At 38.2% G+C, this 19387-nt stretch overlaps 1 pseudogene; it reads right to left on the bottom strand.

Annotated features, from left to right (window-relative positions):
* The window catches only part of LOC112826390 (bis(monoacylglycero)phosphate synthase CLN5 pseudogene), a 38985-nt pseudogene extending 20420 nt beyond the window's left edge, over nt 1–18565 (bottom strand).
* Nucleotides 18566–19387: the final 822 nt, after the last annotated feature.

The raw sequence follows: 19387 nt of genomic DNA, 5'->3' as shown, positions 1-19387 counted from the left end.
ACACACACACACACACACACACACACACACACACACACACATTCCATCAGGAGAGGGAGAAAATACCTAAGAAAATAAAGAACAAAAACATGAAGATTAAAGCTTGAACATCTGTAGCTTTGGTCATTTAGATCTCATTCCATAGGTCTTAGGTATAGACCATCTGTTTCATACTGTTGTCTCCTTGATTCAAGGGTCTTGTTGGAATCCATCTCCTCCAAAAGATTACTTGAATCCAAAATAATCCTAACAATCATCATCTTGAAATCTCTGATTGAGGTTGCTTTCCAGGGAGTCAAAGATTATTTATGTTTCATTAATTGAAAGACTGATCTGAGGGTCAGTGCATTGGAGTTTTACTGCTGTGCTAGCTGTTAACCTTGTGTGATGAGAACTTTCCCCATTGGAGTTCTAGGGCTTCTTCTCATGTCTCTTTCAGAGCACCCATTCTCCAGGTTTAGGGTCATGCAAATGTTTTTAAGATTATAATGAAAGTCTGCTCATACTTTTGGATTATGAGGTTGGGTATGTCACATAAATTCCTTGTAGAATTTGATCATGTCTGCTTGCAATAAGCTAGAGCCTACAATTAGAAGTGATATTCCTGGATGAGTATGTAGGCTAACCTGTTACTCATGGATAAAGGAAGAGTCAATGAACCCCAAAGAAATTAGTAACATTGCCAATAAGGCCATAGGAATACCCTTAGGCTATGAAATTTTGAAGGATTCTCTAAGAGCCTTCCTTATTTTAGTACCTGAATCCCACTTTTTTCTTTCTTAAATATTGAATCTGATATAGGAAGTAAAGTTTCTGAGAGTGTTCTTTTTTTAATTTTTTATTGTTCTGTTAATCACCATACATTACATCATTAGTTTTTGATGTAGTGTTCCATGATTCATTGTTTGCGTATAACACCCAGTGCTCCACACAGAACGTGCCCTCTTTAATACCCATCACCAGGCTAACCCATCGTCCCACTCCCCCTCCCCTCTAGAACCCTCAGTTTGTTTTTCAGAGTCCATTGTCTCTCATGGTTCGTCTCCCCCTCCTATTTCACCCCTTCATTCTTCCCCTCCTGCTATCTTCTTCTTCTTCTTCTAACATATATTGTCTTATTTGTTTCAGAGGTACAGATCTGTGATTCAACAGTCTTGCACAATTCACAGCACTAACCATAGCTCATACCCTCCCCAATGTCTATCACCCAGCCACCCCATCCCTCCCACCCCCCACCACTCCAGGAACCCTCAGTTTGTTTCCTGAGATTAGGAATTCCTCATATCAGTGAGGTCATATGATACATGTCTTTCTGAGAGTGTTCTTTTTAATGACAGTTCTGGTAAAATGATTGCTCCTGTCACTTTAAAGAAGGGTTAAAATTCTGCAGCCTGAGAACACAAAATTAAGTAATATTTACTATTGGAACTGCAAGTCTCCAGCAAGGGGAATTTTCAATTCATTCTCAAAAATAAGTGACCACTGAACAGAATATATTTAAGATCTATTGAATGGGTACTTGTCACTTGGAGGTGTTCAAAAGGTAGCTTGAAACTTGGGCTCTTATCCATTTTCCACTTTTATAGGTTGGTCTATATTATGCTGGTGACAGATGAAACATGTAATGTTAGTAAATCTTCACTAGCACTGTTTATTAAATACATTAAGAAATGTGTCCTTTCAGTGGTGGTCAAGTTCATGTAAAAAAAATGTTAAGATTTCACTTGAGGTTCTCCAGAGCCACCAAGAAATCATCATGAAAAGCTCCTGAATTCACTAATTACACTGTGAACTCTATTAACTACATGGCTTTTGTGGTATCGTGGGGCAAGGATGTTGCTGGGGACTGTTATCTACCATAATGATCAGTCATAGCTTTCCATTTATCTTTCATGTTCTTTTTTGGCATAAGATTCTATATTTAAAATTACTATCTAGTAAGAAAGCATTAGAGCATCTAAATATTATTTATATTTTTGGTCATCTTTATTGGGGTTCTCGGTGAATTCCATAATTTTTTTATTTTCAAAAGCACCTCAAACGTTGGGACTAATTCACTGGCATGCCTCCCATCAGTGTATATATTAACCCTCTTATCTCTAACTAATTGGCATGCTCTGGTGAGTGAAATGAATTAATGCCATTTATCATATTTTGGCATCTAGAATGGGGTGAGTTGATAGTTTTCTGTTTCAGTCTTAAAATATAGTTCATCTAGGATTAGATGAATCTAGATTAATCTAGAGTTTCTAGGAAAGAGGGGTCTAATAAATCTGGGATATAGATAGTTCCCAGGTAGAGGCTAAGCAGTCATGAGTTTCCCCTTCTTCTGGTAACAGAAGAATAGGAGGATTAAATGCACTACAACAGTGAATAGAAGTATGTGAGGAAGAAAGTAATAGAATTTCACAGGAGATAAGCCTGAGAAATGTTTTGAACTATCTACAACAAAATTTGCATAGCATGAGGGACCATTAAGTATAAGACTTTAAAACCAAGGATCAAGTGGCCAGAAGCTGCCCTAGCTTAGCTGATTCTCTTATTGGGCTTAGGCAAGGTAGGTGGGCTTTTGCTACTAAGGGAAGAAGAATGCTCTGGTAAGCCATTGGTCTCAGGTGTTTCCCATAAAGCTAATACATCACACCAAAGGCTTGTCTGGACTACCTAACATGAATAGCTAGAAAAATCTTACGATAATTAGGTAGGCAGGGGAAGGGGTAGTTGAAAAACTAACTTTAAATTGCAAAATGCCTGCATATGCTTAGTTTCCCAAAAAAGTCAACGAATGGTAGGTTTGGTTGAGCAATACAGAGGTGTGGCAATTTCAAAAACACTAGGAATCCATTTTTTGCAGTAGTTAGTGAGACCCAAGGACCTTTTTAAATGTCCCCTAGCTATTGGCCTAAGAGAGTTTAAAAAAGGTTAAAAGGTTATAGTCAGTTGAGAAAAAGGGATTTACCTTCTTTAGATAAATTTACCTGAAGTAATGCACCTGGTCTGTAACTTTTCATTAAAAACTTTACACCTTTTAAACCTTCTTGGAAATCACCTCTTCTCTAGAACATAGCAGAAGATCATGTATTGAGTAAGAGTAGAATTTCAGGGAAATTTAAGCTTCTTGAGATTCTGGTTAAGGACTACTTAAAGTAGGAGAATGTTTTGGTAAACCCCTGAGACCTAATGTCCAGGTATATTGTTGACCTTCTAATGAAAATGTAAATAGGTATCTAGGGATGGTTAGGAAAGCAGAACAGAAATCTACAACTGGAAAATATAGAGCCTCAAGTGGGACCAAAAAGTAAAATTGTATGTAAGCTTGGTTCCGCAGGTATATGAGAAATAACCATATACATAAAAGTTGTATGTCCTCTCATATGCAGGGTAATGATTAGGAGGTGAAGAGTATCATAAGGATTGGTAGAGGGTATGAGATCCTTTCTGCTGCTAAGCTTTTGATTTTTGGTTTTAGACTTTCTTTTAGGTTCTGGTATTAAAAGATATTGTAAAAGCTTGGTCATTAGGGGGTTGGGTGGAATAATCTGAGTTTGATGGACTTACTGCATACATATTTGTACACAAGGAGTACAGCACCTCAAAGAAATCTTCAATTTGAATTTGGTGTAGACACAAGGATACTGGTAAGTCAATATGCAAATTAACTGTGACCTACTTAAGAGAGTAGATCTCAGGGATTTGGAGGAAGGGCCTAAAAGGGGAGCTTTTAATGGAGCAATATCATTTGCACATAGATCACTTCCTATGCAGTTAGCAGGAGGAGAAAAGAATATCTCTCAGCTAAATGTCCAAGGATGGTGGTTGTTGACTGTAACATGAAGAGTGGTTGAAGGTTATTAGGACTTGGCTCCTGAATTGCTCATTGTCATCAAGACACAGCTTGTGTAACAGTGGAGGGGTTTAAGATTAATTTAGAGAAATTTTCCTTTTGAGTTTGAGGATAAAGTGGGATATTGTGCATTTGATTTCTCACCGGATTATTGGCTCCTGACTCCACAAAAAAACCGCCAGCATAGTCTGTTGATCAAGCAATGTTGTCATTAAACTTACTACAAGAGGGATAACAGTAGTTTCATTAGAAAGGGGTAAGAGGACAGGAAAGAAATTTATAAGTTCTTGGCAACTGGATTCAAGTAGATTAAGCTAGATGTTTCCAGGTAGGTGTCTTAATCCACTTGGGCTGCTCTAATAAATGATCACAGACTAAATGGCTGAAGTGACTATTTATTTCTCATAGTTCTGGAGGCTGGATGTCCAGGAGCAGTGTGCCTATGTTGTTCAGTTCTGGACAGAGCCCTATTTTGGGTTGCAGACTGCTGACTTCTCCTTGCATCCCCTGTGTGGCAGAGAGCAGGGGAGAGGAGATAAGCACTCTCTTGACTTCTAAAGGCACTAATCCCAAAATGAGGCCTCCACTGTCCTGGCCTAATCACCTCCCAAAGGCCCCACCTCCCAACACCATCTCATTGGAGGTCAGGCTTTCAACATATGAATTGGGGTTGGGGGGCAGATACAAACATGCAGTCCATAGTAGTAAGGAACTGATTGGGATTTGTGATATAATAGTTTAGTCTTAATGGTACAACAAGAGATTAAGGTGGGTCTTTATCAATGAACCAGCAAGCTCTTTGCCCAGGTGAGGAAATTTGTGCTGGTAGGAAAGTTATTTGCCCAGATACTTCTGCCCAGTTATTCACAGGCTTATTTAGGTAAATCAGTTGTCAGAAATTTCTTGAGGCAAACAGTAAAGTTATTTATTAAAGTCTTACTTCCTGGGTAAGAATGTCATGAAACAAAGAATTCTCAGTCTTGATAGTTAATATATGACTCCAGTGTTCGCAGTTCTCATTTGCACTCTTTCTTCTCTATTTAATAATAATTACATGAAGTTTGAAGTAGCAAGTAGTGCTAGAAATTGATTACCATACTTAAACATTATATTCTGCTGACAGGGCAGAGGCATTAATATCTGGTGTGTGATCTCTACAAGTAAAAATTCACCAAAGAGTACCTTAAATTTATTTCAATAGTCTCTGTGGGGATTAACCACCCACCATGACCTATTTGTACTTATCTATAATAGTTTCATTTGTAAACTACTTATGTAACTTAGGATCCTGCTGAGACGTAGTGTTTTGTGGTTTTATTATAATTAATTATAAATAAATAATATACGTTGATCAGAAAAGTTGCATGGCTTCTTTGAATTGTTTTAATACCCAAATACACAAATGTATCTATTATGTTAAGATTTTTCATCTTTAAATGCATATATGATTACATATAATGTAAAGTTGAAAAGATTTACGGTTAAGTAGAAGAAACAGTACATTGTTATAATTGTTCTATTTTATTATTAGCTAATGTTATGTTAATCTCTTATTCTGCCTAACTTATAAATTAAACTGTACAATAGGTATAAATGCATAGGGGAAAAACATGGCATATATAGAATTTGGTACTATCCATGGTTTCTGACATCCACTGGGAGTCTTGGAACATATCCCCCATGGATAATGGGGGACAACTATAATTTGATTTCAAATTTTGAATTTATATTTTGTTGATTGTGGTAGAGGGACTAAAATCCAGCTAAGATCTGGGAACACTTCACTGGGAAAATACCATTTACCCACAATTTGGACACATTTTGGACTATTTCAAAAATACAAGTAAAGATTCCTGATTTGAAATTACATGAAGGACATCTCTTTTGTTATATTTAAATTTATTTATTAAAGAAGTGACAAAATTCAGATAAAATTAATAGAATAGGAAACAAAATCTATAAAGATGGTTAATGAAATCAGTAGAGATTATTCTGACTTCAAGAAGTGAATTACAACAAGAAATTTTTCATATCCTATTGAAGTATTTCATTAAAAGCTAACTGGAATTAAAATAAAAACTTAAAAGGTATTTAATGATTCACATAAAAAAAAGCTAACACAAATTTCAAGTAGAAGTAAAGAATTTCATTTTGTTTAATAATCTAATTAATGAAAAGCAATGAATCATACAAATGCATAACACCGTCATTGACAAAGATAACATAAAATGCATGATCTATTGCTTACAATATGTTATCAACAACCAATTGGTTAGTGAAACGTTGTTAACTCAAAGAGTATATAAAATAAGCCACTGCAGATGAGTAGTGAATGTTGTCCTAAGGATCTCAAGATCTGTGTTCTATCCAGAGCAATACCCCTCCACCTGCTGGTGACTTTGGCCAAGTTATTGTCTGTCCCCATTTACAATGCTGAAATATGAACAAAATGGACTGCTTAGGATATTTAGAATTAATTAAAAATAGATGAAGTATTTTGAACTCTTTAAAAATGACTGGATTTGATATTGTGGTAGGGATTTGATCATTATCTGTTTAATTGGTTGTTTCTGTATGGCTATATCCTAGACAATGGGCCTGTTAAATTTTCTATAAAGTGTAACACAGTAAATGTTTTATGCTTCATGAGCTGTATAGCCATTGTAATATGAAAGCATCTGTAGACAATAAACAAGCTTGGCTGTGTTCCAATGACACTTCACTTGTAGACACCGAAATTTGAATATCATACAATTTTTATGTGTCATGGAATATTAATCTTTTTTAATTTTTTGTCATTTAAAAGTATAAAAACCATTCTTAGTTTGTGAGTCATTCAAAATCAGGCAACAGATTTGATTTGTGAGCCATGGTTTGCCAACCCCTTCAATAGGGCAAAATAAATAACTAAATAAATAGACATTGGGGAAAAAAAATAAATCAGTGCAAAAGAAAACATGAAATGTTCTGATATCTTATAGCTCATATACGAAAAACATTTGAGATTTTTCCATATATAAAAGCAATTCTGAAAATTACCAATAATAGCTGGTGAAGCTTGGAGTATGTGGGTGGCTCAGTTGGTTAAGTGTCTGACTCTTGGTTTGGGCTCAGGTTATGATCTTGTGGTTGGTTGTGAGATCCAGCTGCATAGGGCTCCATGTTCAGAGCAGAGTCTACCTCAAATTCTCTATCCCTCTCCCTCTCCCTCCCACTCTGTGTCTCCCCTGCCCCCCCAACTCATGCTCTCTCTCTCTCTCTCTCTCAAATAAAATCTTTTTTAAAAAGCTGGTGAAGCTAAAAGAAACATTTCTAAACAATTTTTTAAGTTTCTTAACCATATTAGAGGAAAATTGCATTTCCTATTCCCATATTAAAAAATAGTTCAAAATAGTTGTCATATGAATATGTGATTAAAGAGTGTCTAGTCAAAACATGGGGGGGTAAGTATAATAGAGGTGGTTAATTAATAAAAATATTATTTTTCTGGATTTTATGATGTTTGAGGTGCTTTATCTAACACCTAAAATTATAATTAGTGTGGATTCTAAATAATTCCTAAATAATTATGCATTCTAATATTCTAAATATTCACACTAATATTTAATTTTTATTTATGATTATATAATCCCTTCTTAAGAAAGCTCCCATATATATAAAAGATTTAGGCATCACAAAACCTATACTTATTTGTACATGATATTATCCAAGCTATAAAAATATGTATTTTTTCATGCCTCTGAAATTTGTATTTCTAGCCTTGATATATATATATATATATATATATATATTCATAGTATTTGTGACTAGTTGGAGAGAATTAGAGCAGACTGATGAGGGATCATTTATGGAATCAATATCTATACCAACAAGAAGACTAGAGAGGGGAGGATGCAAGAAAAATGTGTGGGAGGAACATTACCTACAAATTAGTAATAAAGATTACTGCCAAATTCTGTGCAAGGTCCATGTGACCTCGTTAATATCCATGGCATTTGAATCTGGCTCAGAGCTAAAACACTTCGAATGGAAAATGGGTTTGACAATCCTGTCTTCTATTTCTCTCAGCCCCTGGATGTTATTGTCCATCATGTGTAATTATTAACTGTCATAGAATAATCAGGAACCCGGCCACATCCCTGATTTGCAGCCTCTATGGGACAAATCTTAAATCTGGTCCAATATTGGGCTTTACACTAAAACCAAGGTTTCTGATAAATTCCAGAATTCTATGATGCACTTAAACAAGAGAGACAGGAGAGCAGCACACTGGACTAACTGAGTCCAGCAGAACGAACCTGATGAGACAGCAGGGCCGGGATCTTGACAGGAACAGAGGATCTGGGTACTGTATGAGGCCAAATCCGAACATTCTTTTTCTTTTTCTTTTCTGAGAAGCCCTGTATTCGTTTGCTAGGGCTGCTGTAATAAAATACCACAGACTGGGGGACCTAAACGATAGAAATTTATTTTCTCCCCGTTGTGGAAGTATAAGTCCAAGATCAAGGTGTCGGCAGGTTTGGTTTCTTCTGTGGCCTCTCTCCTTGGCTTGCAGATGGCTGCCTTTCTCCTGTGTCCTCACACGGTCATCCTTCTGTGTGTATCTGTGTCCAAATCTCTTCTTAGAAGGACACAAGTCATACTGGATTTGGACCCACCCTAAAGACACTATTTTAAATTAATTACCTCTTTAAAGGACCTATCTCCAAGCACAGTCACATTCTCAGGTACTGGGGGTCTAGGCTTCAAAGTATGAATTTAGGGGGGGACACAATTCAACCTGTAACAAGTTCCCGTAAGACAGTAGGTAAGGAGGACCAGAGGAAGCCCTCTTGCTGATTGCAGGGGAGGAGGAACAGTAGAAGCCAGCGACTGCACAGAAGTCTGCAGAGTGTGGGCAGCCAAATTTGGACAGTTTGAGATCAGCTATTCATGGAAAGCAAGCACATATTGACCCCACAGGGAACAGAGAGATAATAGCTGGTGGAGCCAAAAGAAGGCAAAAGATGCAAACACTAAGGGTCAGGACTGACGGAGCAGCTCTGATCACATGGCAGCGTCTACACCCCACTTCTCCTAGAGGGAATTATAGAGTAGAAATGCTGGAAAAGGCCAAGCTTCCGAGCAACCAAGCAAGTCTGATGCTCAGAGCACTGAGATTTGGGGTATAACTATAAGTGCAACATGTTTGTATTCAAGGGTGTGTGAGGCCAGGGGATCTGAGTTACCTACATTTTGGTATATACTCATTCTTGAGAAATGGGCTTCTTTTGTGTTCTTGCGATGCTGGCAGCGTATTTCCCCACTTCTGTAAATAAACGAAGGTTCTGCAAGTCTCAATGTTTTGTTCTGCTTGCTAGTAAGTTCCCACAGAATTTGTCAAAATGACACAACTATAAATAAAATCTCTTATGTTGGAATTATAAAAATAATCAAAATACTTTATTTCATGACTTATATGTAAATTCAATAGGAAATCTGGTCCTAGCTGGGTTTCTCTTTTCCAGAGTAGTGAGTTAGCATCAGCATTTAAGACAATCATTTTGGGGGGCATCTGGGTGCCTCAGTCGTTAAGCGTCTGCCTTCAGCTGGGGTCATAATCCCACAGTCCTGGGATCGAGCCCAGCTTCGGGCTCCCTGCTCGGCGGGGAGCCTGCTTCTCCCTCTCCCACTCCCCCTGCCTGTGTTCCCTCTCTCGCTGTGTCTCCCTCTGTCAAATAAATAAATAAAATAAAATAATAAACAAAATAAATAAATAAATAAACAATCACTTTGGGCCCCCTGGGTGGCCCAGCCAGCTAAGTGTCTGCCTTCGGCTCAGGTCATGATCCCAGGATCCTGGGATCAAGTCCCACATGGGGCTTCTTGCTCAGCAGGGAGCCTGCTTCTCCCCCTGCTTGTGCTCACTCTCTGACAAATAAATAAAATCTTAAAAATAAATAAATAAAACAATCACTTTAAAATTTTCATTGGGGTTATAATGCCTTTTAAAAGGACTAGATTAGGGGCACCTGGGTGGCTCAGTCGGTTAAGCGTCTGCCTTCAGCTCAGGTCAGGATCCCAGGGTCCTGGGATCGAGCCCCGCATCAGGCTCCCTGCTCAGCACGAGGCCTGCTTCTCCCTCTCCCCCTGCCCCCTACTTGTGTTCCCTCTCTCTCTCAATCTCTCTCTCAAATAAACAAATAAAAGCTTTTAAAAAATAAATAAAATAAATAAAAATAAAAGGACTAGATTATACACTTACATGATTGATTTTAATAAGCTTTTCAATAATTTGAAAACTATACGTAAAAAAAAAAATCAGTATAGTAACCTGAAATACATGGACATATTTTCAACTTCGTGTAAACCCTGTTTGGCATCCCTAGCATGATTTAATGTTAATCATGTCATTTTAATCCTGAATTTTCCAACATAATTCATTACTAGGACTACTTTCCTGAGCCCAAAGATGGTATTGAAGAGTGAGAATAAGGTAATGATCAAGGACAATGGCTCCAGACTCAGAATGTCCGTGTATAAATCCCACCTCCTGGGATTTAAACGCCCTGCTTAACCTCACAGAATTTCTGTGAAGATTAGATGAGATAATATTGTAAACTACCTGACATGTAGTAAACACTCAGTAAATTTTAGCTGCTAATATCATGAAGAAGCAGCAGAAGGAGAAGCATGAAAAACTAGGGTGAGAAAGTCACCGGTTAGGGATGAGTCTCTTCAAGGCGATTCTTACAGTCAGAGGATGAAGGAGGTAGGAAGCCAGGATGCTGATTCCTGAGCTCAGTTCCTTCTCTTTGCGGACAAGCATACGCCTGCAGGGCTGACGTTAGGTATGAGATAACTGGCTCTTCCAGGTAATTGCCATTCTACTCTCCAGTGTATCTTCAGGCAACCAAGCAAGCGTCCACATGCCCTCTGGGACAATCCATCCGAGGAACTTGTAATTACTGACAGATGGTATTCTTCTGCTGTCTATAACATCACATATTTTATGAACTACATTTCAATTCATTTCTTTGTACAATGTCTGAGGTGGGAGAATAAGGGTAAGAATAGCTCAGAAATATGCAGATGGATTTAAATATGTCTGTATCAGTCTCTGAATTTCTTAAACAACGTCCTGTCATCCATATTCAACCAGAAAAACCATAAATACGGCAGAAACTTTGCGCCGTTTAAGTAAATCATAGTCCTATGCTACCTTCATCCCCCCTTCTAACCAGGCACTCACAAATTCTGGCACTTGCTGTGCCCGTGAGTACACCTTTTCCCATATTTTGGCTTCCATTTCTTATCTATATATTAATACACTGTTAGTTGCTAAGATTCCCTCAATTTCCAGAACCTTATGATTTAATGGGATACATCCATAAGGTTGATGGCTCAAGTGGTAACAGTTTGTGACAGTAAGACAGATACAAAGGTGAGCAGCATCCCCAGAAATTGAAGCTGCCTCCTTGGCCACATTAGCTCTGCAATCAGGTGAGAGAACCAGGCTCCATGACAAACTATATTTTATGTTACTTTACATTTATTACCGGTAGAGATAGATGCATCTGCATAGATTGCTCTGTGAACTATTTTTTAGTAGCATTATGCAATACATTATAGCTAGTTACATTATACAATATGTACCTAAAGTGACTCTCAGGATTGCTTAATATGATACAGTTATTATGGAAAAGGTGTGCATGGTTGCCATCTGTGTTCAAAGATAACATAACTCATTCCTGACGATTCTGTAAAACAACTAAAATGAAACCCAAGGACAGTCACTACTCTCTTTTGTGTGCCATTGAGCATCTGCAAAATCAGGAATGACAACATGCACCAGGAGCAACTGAAGCTACTGAAGCAGAAAAGAACTTAATTAGCCCATTCTATTATCTCAAAACCTCCGAGAAAAAGCTCTTATGTGATCTCTCCTGATTAGCAAATCATGTTTTTCTTTTTAATTAAAGCATCATTTAAAGAAATACGTACGTGCGCGCACACGCTCTCGCATGCGCACGCGCACACACACACACACACACACACACACACACACACACGCACGCACATTATTTTACTACCAAGAGCAAATCTGGAAGAAGTAGCCAGGGCTGCTGAGTGGAGGGACTCCCGTCGCTTCCAGCAGGCCGCCATATTGCAGGGGCAGCAGGCCCAGCAGGCATTGCTCTCTAGCTGTAAATATCGCCCTCACCCCCACTGGGAAAATGACCCGACCAGCAGGAACAAAATCATGCTCTCTCAGCATCACCTCATCCAATTCTATCTCTCTTTCTGCCTTCTTACCACCACTTGAGAAGCCTGGGCTGTCTTTTGAAAATTCCTTTCCTTACTTTTATCTCTAACAAAGATGTCCTTCAAATCTTATCAAACTTAGCTGTCAAATATAAATTTGGGTGCATCCGGGGCAAATATTTGCTGAAATAGAAGCCTATGACTGATTATTTAAACACCAGCAATTCTGTACAGCATTATCCAGTTTTTCTATTCTTCTGCTGCTTTACTGATATGATTTATTAATATTGCATAAGCCCAAATGTCCCACCAAAATAAAACTCATTTCAACTGAGAGAAGAAAACGCCGACTTGTGAAACAGGTAGTTTAGGAAATGGTTAACCACCTTTTAAAAAAATTAATTTGCTTTAGAAAAGGATTTGGCATACTGAAGTTCAAAGTGCAAAGAACAGAGAAAGGCACAGATCCTCCTGGATACATGTAAAGTCTATGTGGATGTGTGTGCATTGACTCTGGATATAATTGGCCCGGCAAAACTGGTAGAGGAATTTCTTACTCTTCCCTATAGGATTTGTGTCTATTGTTTTCTTCAGTTTCAACTTTTATATTTTTGTATAGATAGATACATCTGCATAGATTGTGTCTGTAAACTGATTTTTAGTAGCATTATACAGCTTCAGTTTTTGTATTTTGGGGGGACCTGCATTACTTTCTTTTAAACTTTCTTCCTATTTTGATTTTCCCTAAGCCAATGTAGGCAGTTTTGTGGGGTTTTTTTTTGGTCACCTATTTAACCTATCACCTCTAGTAACCATCTGTTTGTTCTCTATAGTTGGAATCTGTTTCTTGGTTTGTCTCTCTTTTTCCTTTGTTCTGTTTCTTAAATTCTACATATAAGTGAGATCATACGGTATTTGTCTGTCTCTGACTGACTTATTTCGCTTAGCATTATACTCTAGATCCATCCATGTTGTTGCAAATGGCAAGAGTATTGTTTATTATGGCTGAATAATGTTCCATTGTGTATATAAACTACCTCTTCTTTATCCATTCATCTGTTGACAGACACTTGGGTTACTTCCATAGTTAGGCTATTGCAGTGTAGATTTCAGTGATAGCAATGGGGGTAATCATGATGGAGGAGGGGAGGACAGGGAAGGCAAAGCCTTCCATGCCTCCCTCTGCCCCAGCTACTGACTTCTCAGCCCAGCACTGATCTTCCTTGGGGCATTTCCTCTCATTGCCTTAATGCATTCTGCTCCTGATTCCAACTTCTTTACCCCATTCCCTATACAAAAATGATGTTCTGCTATGTGTGCCCTTATTTTTCCCACAAAGTCTAAAGGGGGAAAAGGGAAAGGAGAGGAAGAAGCAAGAAAGAACAGATTCTGTTTCCTATTGTAGCTCTTTGGTAACATAAATCTTTATCCCCCCAACAACAACAACAAAAAAATCAAAAGGCCCTTGTGCAATGTAGTGATCCAAAGGGGCACGTGCACCCCCATGTTTATAGCAGCAATGTCCACAATAGCCAAACTATGGAAAGAGCCTAGATGTCCATCAGCAGATGAATGGATAAAGAAGGTGTGGTATATATATGCAATTGAATATTACGCAGCCATCAAAAAATGAAATCTTGCCATTTGCAAGGACATGGTTGGAACTAGAGGGTATTATGCTAACCGAAGTAAGTCAATCAGAGAAAGACAAGTATCATATGATCTCACTGATATGAGGAATTTGAGAAACAAGACAGAGGATCATAGGGGAAGGGAGGGAAAAATGATACAAGACGAAACCAGAGAGGGAGACAAACCATAAGAGACTCTTAATCTCAGGAAACAAACTGAGGGTTGCTGGAGTGGTGGGGGATGAGAGGGGTGGGGTGGCTGGGTGATGGACACTGGGGAGGGTACGTGCTATGGTGAGCCCTGTGAATTGTGTAAGACTGATGAATCAGAGACCAGTACCCCTGAAACTAATAATACATTATATGTTAATTAAAAAAAGGCCCTTGTGCAAGCTCAGGACAAAGCCATAAAGGAGGGACAAACTCTGGCTCTGTCCGAAAGCAGTAGTTGAGTTCTGGCTCTGAAGAGGCCATGGGTGCAGGCATTAACACTGACCAGAAGCTTTTGTCCATACCAACTCACTGTCCTACCAAAATGTTTTCATGTTTCATGCTGTAAGAAGAACATGAAGGAGGATATTCGAAATAAAAACTGACCTGCACTTTGGTGCTGGTTTGGAAATAAAATCACTACACATAATGTGATTTCAATGCAAAATAGTCTTAAAAAGCTACTATTGGACCACACCTCATTCATAAGTTGACTGTTGACTACGTACAACAGATCTTCTACACATTCACTGGGCTGAGCACTGTTACGTGGCACCAGGTAGGTTGTAGTGACGAGAACACACAGGGTCTCATCCCCTGGGGAAGGAGATGACATGAATGACCTTGGGTGTGGTCTGAATGAAATGATGCGAACCCAGAGAACATCACTTGGTAGAAGAAAGTGGTTTATGTTGCTGACTTTATATCTTGGACATGTAAAAGAAAGGTCCTACTAAGAAAAGAAATACTGATAAAAATTGTGTGTTCTGTTGAGGATTCCACTTCACACAAGACTGACAACTTCTCTTTTATTGTATCAATTTTTAATTCATCAGTTGTTTTTATTTTTTTTCCATTTCACGTTGTGTATTATAGCATCTTCAAAAATATTAGCCAATATAAAAATTTGCAAATTTCACTTTTCATGCACTTGTTCTTGAAATTCATAAAAAGATTCTGTGACATAATTTTCTTAGTAGAATGTTGACTCACATAGAAGTTATAGATTTTGTGTCTTACTTTTCTCTAAAACCTTCACCAATTCTGACTATTGTTAAGGTAATATTTTTTTCTCATCTCTTTTTTCCCCCACCTCCCACAAAAAATTATGGAAAAGCAGTGAAGCAACCCTTGTAGGGGTGATTTATGATACATATCTATTGCTTCCAACTGATTTTTGTTCCATATTCTTTCAAATATTAATACCAATGTAGCTTTATAGAGCACCATAAAGTGTGAAACTTCTACTTCTATTTGCATTGTCCTAGATGATGAGGAATAGAAGCAGAAAAATGTTCACCTTTAGCTAGAAGGCTAACCTATAGCCTGCATAGTTTCGATAAGGATCAAATACGTGCTGGTTGCTACATTCTTAAAGGGTCTCAGGACTGTTTGTATGTCTCACCAATAATAGTTAATATTGAGCTGATTGATAAGCACCAGGGAAACCTTGCAAAAGTAGTTTTACGAGTAGAAATTCAAAGACATTTATGATCTAACACTCCCTGCACATCTCCTCCCCCATGAGCACTAAGCATATAACTAACTACCAGTTTCATACAGTAAAAGGGCAGCTCTTTCTGCCCACAAGTCCTCTCCCTGTGCTTTAATAAAAACACCTTTATGCACCAAAAATGTCTCGAGAATTCTTTCTTGACCGTTTGCTTGTGGACCCACATCACTAATTAAAACCAAAATGTATTATTCGCAGGTATTTTTTTTTAAACACACATCAATACCATTGATTAACTTCTCCACATTTGGAATCTAAAACCCTGATTTGATTAAGATCTAGGCTCAGTAGATCCCAAGCTGTTACAGGTTGTGTCCATCACTAAACTGCTGATTGGTTCTTTTACCAATTTCAGACCAAATCTGGTTACATAACCTGTAGTAGCTACAAGAACACGACCCCAGCAGCCACATTAGAGGAGCAGTCCCTAAACCTGGAAAATGGCCTTCCTGGTACTTTGCCTCACCTTTACTTTTGGCAAGACAGCTTCCTAATGCTTTCAGTTTCTTCATGAGTATAATCAAGTTAGCCACAGCCACTTCACCATCTGCTGAAGGAAACAAATAACATATCATAATGCAGTCAAATTACTCTCTGAGTCATTAATCAAAGGCTTGAAGACTTTTTTTTTTCTTCCTTTGGGTTAGCCATAATAAAATTATTCTCTTATGTTCAAATTTATTCTTCTGCAAATGTAGGGTAAATTTAAATTATAAAATACTGGTTGCCATAGAGTTTGGCATGCACACCTCAGAACTGAAATTTCACTTGACCACTTGCAAGCTAAGCAATCCAGATTCCCTGTCTTCACTTTTCTCCATTCCCTTCTAAGTGAAATGCAGAGAAGCATTAAATGAAATGACCAGTCCTTAACAAATGCTACTTTCTTCCCTCCCTATGGCATCCAATCACTTCTTTTTTTTCCCCCTTCCTCTGCTGTTCCTCTCTCCACTCCTTCAAAAAGCATGTTGATCTCTTAGATTCTGCTGCTTTTAGTACTATCCACAGTGTTTTGGGAAACTTGCCATTTAAATTAAAACAGAGGGAGGCAAACCACAAGAGACTCTTAACTCTAGGGGAAAACCTGAAGTTTGCAGGGTGGGGGGTTGGGGTAACTGGGTGATGGGCAGTAAGGAGGGCAGGTGATTCAATGAGCACTGGGTGTTATATGCAACTGATGAATCACTAAATTCTACCCCTGAAACTAACAACACAGTATATGTTAACTAAATTGAATTTAAATTAAAAAATTTTTAAAGATTCATTTTGGAAAACTCCCCAACATTTATAAATGAATAAATCTGTATTATTGTCTAAATTAAATAAATAAATAAATAAATAAATAAATAAATAAATAAATAAATTTTTAAAGGGAATGGGATCTCTTCACATGGCAATGACAGTTCCCAGCTATTTTCAGTAATTGAATACCCCTATTAAAAGGACAGGGTGTGCAATGTTTGTGAATTGAACATACAGTTACTCTTTATGTAAAAGAAAAACAAGCCAAATAAGGTATTGATTTCAGAAACGTAGTCCTTTTTGTCATACTTCTGTGTTTTGAAAATGTCACAAGAAAGAATTCATCCAGTAAGCTAATGCCGAATCTCAGTCTTTTGGGCTCTGCCACATTTGGGCTAGTCATTTTACGAGGCGAACTTGAGAGTCCATCTATTCAAAAACATTCCCTAGCTCCCTCTCTCTCTCTCACGCCAAGTGCTGGATCTAAAGTAGGTAGGTACTTCACATAAATTTTTAAAGCCCACAAAATGTGAACCACCGATACCCACAACCTCACAGACCACTGGGGGCAAACAGACAACTAGTCAACTAAAACACATCTATTATGTACTTGGCAGAAGTAAGCATCTGGGCACCCCGCCCAGAACAAGCAAGCAGGTTGGTCAAGGAAGGATTAGTAGAAGTAAAGATAAATAGAAGTAAGATAGGAAAAGAAGTTGCGTAAAGACCTTGCAGGTAGACAACACTATGTGTAAAGCAAAATAATCAAAGACTGTTTTTTGTTTTGTTTTGTTTTGTTTTACTTTTTTCCCCTCCTCTGGGAAAAATTTTAATTTTCCTCATTTTTTAAAATTTAATTTTATTTATGTTATGTTAATCAACATACATTACATCATTAGTTTTTATTTCCATTAATTTTTTTAATTTTTATTGTTATGTTAATCACCATACAGTACATCATTAGTTTTGGATGTAGGGTTCCATGATTCATTGTTTGTGTATAACACCCAGTGCTCCATGCAGAGGGTGCCCTCTTTAACACCCATCACCAGGCTAACCCATCCCCCCAGCCCCCTCCCCTCTAGAACCCTCGGTTTGTTTCTCTGAGTCCATCGTCTCTCATGGTACCAAAGACTGTTTTGAAATGAAGTCAGGAATAGAAGCCTGGAGAGTATATGCCAAACTAAGCCTCAGGACAGGGACGTTTATCCTCAGGACTGAGAGGAGATTAAGAGATGGAATAGTGCTCACCCCACAAAAAGTGAGAAAGATCCTGGTGTATGTATGTGTGTATCAGTGTGTTGGTTATTTTCTTTTTCTAGATGATTTTTAATTATTGTAAAAACCAACATTAGATTTACCCTCTTTATGATTTTTTAAAAGTACAGTTAAGTAGTGTGAAATATATTTGCATTGTTTTGCAACAGATCTCTGGAACTTTTTCATCCTGCAAAACTGAATCTCTCTTCCTGTTCAACAACAGACCACAAGAGAAACTGAAACAGAGAAGTTTATCTCTCACAGGTCCTGGAGCATGTACATGACATGCTTCAAGAGGCCACAGGGGGAGGTCAAGGCAGAGTGCAGACCAAGAGAGAGGCAGGACCTGGGGACATGTGTTTGTTAGGGTAGAGTGCTTTTGGGTTGCTGGATTGGGGCCAGATGGGCCAATTTAAACCAAGAGAGGGGGGTTTGGGTGTGCTGCACGGGAGGCTCCCGGGGCTTAAAGTGGCCCATAAAGTATATGATACTGAAAGGTGGAGAGACTGATAAGGCTGGTGGAGAAGTCATCAGGAACTTAGGTTTGCTTGAGACTCTGCAGGCTGCTGGCATGCGCTTGAATGAAGGACCTAGGGTCAGTTTAAGGTGCCTGCAGGCCATTTGGCCGACTAATGGATGAAGAGGCAGCAATACTGAGGTGTAGTTGAGCTAAACTCTTGACACATGTGGTAGCATGTGATGAGACTTCCTTCATTTTTAAGTCTGAGTAGTAAGTATTCCATTGTATGCATATACCACATTCTCTTTATTCTCCTATCCACTGGTGGACATGTGGGCTGCTTCCACCTCATGGCCATTGTGAATAATGCTGTGGAGAAAATGAACGTGTTCATTGAATTTTTTTGACTATTATCCAGAAATGGATAAACTTCCTTCATTATTTGTACATAGAAATGCAACAGATTTCTGTATGTTGATTTTTGAATTCTGGACTTTACTGAGTTTGTGTATGAGTTCTAGCAATTTTTTGGTGGAGCCTTTTGGGTTTTCTATATAACATATCATGTCACCCACAAGCAATGACAGTCTGACTTCTTCCCTGATGATATGGATGCCTTTTATTTCTCTTTGTTGTCTGATTGCTGAGGCTAGGACTTCCAGTACTACGTTAAATAACAGAGGCGAGAGAGGACATACCTGTCTTATTCCACCATAGAAGAATAGGTCTCAGTTTTTCCCCATTGAGGATGATATTAGCTATGGTTTTTTCACCTATAGCCTTTATTATGTTGAGGTATGCCCCCTCTATCCCTACCTTGTTGAGGGTTTTTATCATGAGTGGGTGTTGAACTTTGTCAAATGCTTTTTCTGCATCTACTGAAAGGATCATATGGTTCTTATCCCTTCTTTTATTAATGTGGTGTATCAAAAAAAAATTAATGTGGTATATCACATTGATTGATTCAGGAATATTGAACCACC

Source organism: Callorhinus ursinus, unplaced genomic scaffold, assembly GCF_003265705.2.
Source record: "Callorhinus ursinus isolate GAN/ISIS: 27379988/994484 unplaced genomic scaffold, GSC_fseal_2.0 scaffold7, whole genome shotgun sequence".
Lineage (NCBI taxonomy): Eukaryota > Metazoa > Chordata > Mammalia > Carnivora > Otariidae > Callorhinus > Callorhinus ursinus.
The sequence above is the reverse complement of the archived record's forward strand: the minus strand, read 5'-3'. Positions and strand labels throughout refer to the sequence as shown.